Genomic DNA, 5,604 nt, shown 5'->3' on the forward strand with positions numbered 1-5,604 from the left:
GGACTTCTAAACTAAATTTATCAGGCATAAATTATGTAGAATTAGAAAGAGGCTTTGAAAATAATATCGGTAGGTTGCTCAAAGGTTTTGAAAGAGAAACCGCCAGGTAGGTTACTATCTGGCTAATCAATTTCTTATCTTTGACAATTTAATTCATATTTGGGAAACTTTTAGGGAAATGAAAACTGAAAGTCATTGAGTCTGGGTGACATTTTTTGAGAATAATACAAATTCATTTTCAAACTCTTCTCATATTAAAACTTTGCTGTGATCTCTTACTAAAATGAGTTTTAGGTCTGTAAGTGGAAAAATGTGCTTTTATTTTATGGGCCATTTTTACCATGATTAATCTTGCCTTGGATTACTAGGTGTCTCCTGCAGTCCCACAGAGGACTGTGGTGGCCACAGGAGCTGAAGGCAGGAGAGCGGGATTTGACGCCAGGCAGTGCAGCGGCCTCAGCCCCAGATGGTTCCTCCTGCCCTGTGGGAGGGGAGGGGGCAAAGCCTTCTGACCTCACCTTTATTTGATCTATGTATGGAGCTTACTTTTACTTTTTGCCTTACATTTTTAATGAAATGCAAATTTTCTGTGATGAGTTTCTCTCTCTGTTTTTTCGGGGTTGGGGTCACTAATAAATTTGCAAATGAAGTTAAGGACAAGGCAACCATCTGGCTTATGCTATATAATACTTCATTTAAAGCAGAAAGGAAAAGTAAATGCACTTGCAGCTTTTGAGGTCTCAGCAAAAATGGGAATGTGTCTTTTTTGAAGTTTAGAAATATCCTGATCTATTTTTATTTCTCTAAAAGTAAGTGTTTTCCAGCTGATAAGGCTAACCCTACCATTCCTTCTCAGGAAAAGATCGATAACTAAATAAATTTCCTGTGTTTTCCCATGCATTGAAATTATGTTGGCTGGGCGCAGTGGCTCACACCTGTAATCCCAGCAGTTTGGGAGGCCGAGGCAGGTGGATCACTTGAGGTCAGGAGTTCGAGACCAGCCTGACTAACATGGTGAAACCCCATCTCTACTAAAAATACAAAAATTAGACGGGTGTGGTGGTGCACACCTGTAATCCCAGCTACTTGGGAGGCTGAGGCAGGAGAATTGCTTGAACCTGGGAAGTGGAGGTTGCAGTGGGCTGAAATTGCACCACTGCACTCCAGCCTGGGCGACAGAGGGAGACTCCGTCTCACACACACACACAAAAAAAAAAGAAAGAAAAAAAAATTATGCTAGCTGTTTAATGTGAGAGAATAGAAAGAATATTCACGGAAAGTACCTGCCCTGTAAAATGTTTGATCATTTTCATTAATGTTGCAGAGAATCCAACTGCTATTAAGAGAAAGTGAACAAATTAAGAATATAAAAGATAGGTTCAGGCATGTCATAAGTGAAAACAAGAAGGCTTAATACAAACTTGTTGGGTTTTGTTTTTGTGTGTGTGGTTTTTTTTTTTGTTTTTGTTTTTTTGTTTTTTTTTGGTTCAGCCTATCTAGCCACTTACAAATAATCACATTTCTGTTACTTGAATTTACTTTATTTCTCAGCCTGTAAACCTTAGTCACTGTTACCTATTTCTTGCTCAGTGAATATAATCTTAGCACCGTCATCTAGAAAGCAAGATATTTGATTTGTTTTCCGGTTCCTTTGAAGATAATAATTCCATGTCCAGTTTGACTGATTTTCATACCCCTGAATCAACTAGTTATTTTTATGAAATGGTTTTTGGATAGCTCTCCTCTAGTTTGGAGAAGTAATAATAACAAAGATTAATATTTTGCTTTTAGTACTTACAGTAGAAGAATTTTAAACTAGTACGTCTACTCCTGTTAAATAGAAACGGGATTCATTGTATTATGTGCTTGCTTTTTTTTAAATCAATAGAATAAGATTCAATGCATATTTATGTTATATATTTTCCACTATTCAGGTATCATGAAATCACTCCAGAGATGATCAATCAACATCATATTTATACTTTTGGTTAATTATATACTACTCAGGGAAAAAATGAACAAAAATAATTATTCATCCTTCAATTTCATTTTCTTGAAACAGAGTTCGTTTAATTTGGTATGCCTCAGCTGTCACCATTTTATAAGTGGCTTGTTCTGTTTTTAAAATAAGTATTTTTATTGGAACTCAGGGTAATTGGGGGAATTTATTTAGCTTCTGAAATATCCAGCAGGGTAGAGAAGATTTATTTGGCTTCACAAATGTCTGGTGACCCCTTCTTTTATTAGCCACTACTGCCCATTTGATTCAAAAATAAATTTATTGGTCTCCACCATGTGTGACACACACAGGATTTCCAAACATACCACTTTTAAGAAAAATGTGCAGTAGAAAGGAGGTTTCTAGAAAGTGACAGTAACTCACATTTAAGCACTACCTGACCTGGGAGGGGACCTGGATTTTCATTCTGGTTCTGCCTTTCATGAGACTTAAGACTTGGAGGAGCCACCTGTCCTGTAAACCCCAAGTTCCTCAGCCATAAGCAAGTGGGGTCATCCTAAGAGTTCAGGACCAGTTGGGTGTCGTGAATGGAGCCATTAGCAAGGTCTGTAGGATTCAAGGAGTTGGGCAAATTCACAGTCCACTCTATTGTCATGGTTACTGACTTGTACTCCTTGAGCTCAAAGCCCTGACATTTCAAAAGGTTGTCATGATAACAGTGAAACCTCTGAATCCCTTAAATCAGAAGGCGTGGCAAATACTTTTTCTACTGGCAATAGCTCTTACAATGAGTGTTTCATAATGAAATGTCTCTGCTGAAGAAAACATGTTTTCCTTTTGCTTTCTCTGCTTTGTTGGTTTCTGTGTGTGCTGTGTAACACTGGAGAAGATACATGCTCTGGAATATTTTATACAGATTACTGACTACTGGACAGCGTTTAACACTGCACAACATCTCAAAGTTATTCAAGGATATTTAAAGCATATTTACTTTAGTTACACCTTATTTTAAACTCCAGAAAACAATAGCTTTAAAATTTTTGACATTAAAATAATTATAAATGTATACTTTTACTCGAGGACTAGATCACAATTTTAGGACAAAAATCTTTCCTATTTAAAATTAATGCCTTGTAAATATTTAGTTTATATATTCATGAACAAATCTGGACATTTATACTTTTTTTTGTTTCCTTATCAACTGTTCACAATTATTACTTAATTGGTTTTAACAGTTCTACATTATAATTGAAAGAAAAACTACTTGAGCGACTGATTGTTTCAGAATAGTGCCTACTATTTCTGTGTCAGCTACAAATTTGTCCAGAGTTTTAGATATAAGCTAGTATTTTGTGGAGTTTTATCCAGGCATGAATAGTTCTTCCTGGCTGAAACTTAATACATCAGATTTAATATAGGTGCAGAATCCTAAATAACACTGTGAGATGTAATCTTAACTGCCCTCCATACCTTATAAAACTGCTGCACTTAACCCAGTGTGCATTTAATGAGTGGCTGGTCATTGATACACTCATCTTAGATGCTGAAATTTCTGTTCTGCTAGCCCTTGTAAAAGTGGGTTTCTTGATCAATGCGTGCTCCCAATGCTGAAGGAAAAGATTTGTGTTTAAGAAAAGAAGTACATGCTGAAATTTGAGTGTGAAAGATTAGAACATAGAGGGTCTCTACAGTGTTTTTCTGCCACACTAGGATGTCAAATCTATTTATAGAGACTCTGATTACAACAGAAATTTTAAAATGAAATTTTCCACATAAGTATTTTGTAGGAAAGCTCTTATAATCAATGCTTAAGCTGCTTTTTAAGGCTTTTCTTGTACAGAGGTTGCAGCCAATTACATTTTAATTGGTAGGCTGCTGAATAATGTTTTTGTACGTTTTAAAATAATATTTATTTTAATAGGTTTTTTAACATTATGCAAACCCCAATAAAGAACTGACACGCTGCACAGGCCATTGACTGGGAAATTTTGTGAAACACAGCCTAAATACACAGTTTTTACACCAACTAATTTGTCTTGCCTTTAAAACTGATTATAACTCTTTAAGTACAACTTTTATAAAGAAAAAACACAACACTAAGACTGTATGTTCTATAAATTACAGTGTAATGACCCATGCAGAACCGCTGTCTGAAGCTTCCTCAGTGATGCATAGCCATCTCTCCAGCCATGTTGTATCAAATTGCACACTAAAAAGAAAGGGAAATACTACAATGAAAAACCAAAAGTTGGCCGGGCGCGGTGGCTCAAGCCTGTAATCCCAGCACTTTGGGAGGCCGAGACGGGTGGATCACGAGGTCAGGAAATCGAGACCATCCTGGCTAACACGGTGAAACCCCGTCTCTACTAAAAAATACAAAAAACTAGCCGGGCCCAGTGGCGGGTGCCTGCAGTCCCAGCTACTCAGGAGGCTGAGGCAGGAGAATGGCGGGAACCCGGGAGGCGGAGCTTGCAGTGAGCTGAGATCCGGCCACTGCACTCCAGCCCGGGCGACAGAGCGAGACTCCGTCTCAAAAAAAAAAAAAAAAAAAAAAAAAAACCAAAAGTTACAGAGCAACATAAGTAAAATGACTAACCAGTTTCCTAGTAACATGTTTGAAATGGAAAAGGTGACTGACTGCCTTTCACTAGAGTCTTAGCTGTTTCATGTTCACTATTTTAGGTTAATTTTCTTGGGAAATCAATTTGAATATTCCTCCCTGTCCTTTTGCATTATAGGACAAAAATATATGTTCAGAGTTTGACAGACTTAAATATGCCTCTTTCCCAATTTTAAGTATTTTTGGTTCTGTGTGCATAGATTTATCAATGAAGTACATTTGCCTCTGACTTTATCACAAGGAAAAAGGAATCAAACATTGAACACAAATGTGTTCCAAACCAGTCTTGTCCATCTTGTCACTTTTATGTGACTGCTCCTTTGAACCAGAAGGGGCATGATAGAAGGCAATAGGAATTAAAGTAAAAATCATTCAGGGGAAGTGAGAAATTCTACCATATACAGAGTGAAAATGTGTGATTTCATTCCTGCCTTCCTTTAAACCTTGTGTCTTGATCTCTGCCTAGTAGTAGTTAAGCCCACAGTCGCCCAAACATGAGGAGAGACCCAACTCCAGCAGCCAGAATTTAGTATTTACATTTGCCTTCCCAAGTTGAGAATAGAATGTGGTGTTCTGTACTTTCTGTTTTTATTATTCTGAAATATTTTTTTAAAGAAGTGTTATTTTTCAACAGATTCATAAATTAGTTCCTGATGTATGGGAAATTAAAACTCCCACTGTGTCAGTCAAACTGATATGCTAATTTCATAACCACTCATTTCTAGTCCGTCAGAGCTGTACTGGTGGCTTATTGCTGGGTTTTAAAGGTGTTTTTAACTTACATATAAGTGTTTTTTTTTTTCTAATTTGTGTGTCTTTACAACTGATTAAACAGTAGTTTAAAAATACGCGTGTGTGTGTTTGCTAATATCTTAGGCTTTTAATTCCACTTATAGAACAATACTGGCTCTGTTACGAGAGTTAACGGTCATTTTTATTGAAGGATTCTTCAGCAATATGGTAGTAATATTCTAAAGAGTCATTGACTCTTTAGCTGCTTAAAGATTATTTAAAAGAAACTATT

This window comes from Macaca mulatta, chromosome 13 (genome assembly GCF_049350105.2).
Source record: "Macaca mulatta isolate MMU2019108-1 chromosome 13, T2T-MMU8v2.0, whole genome shotgun sequence".
NCBI lineage: Eukaryota > Metazoa > Chordata > Mammalia > Primates > Cercopithecidae > Macaca > Macaca mulatta.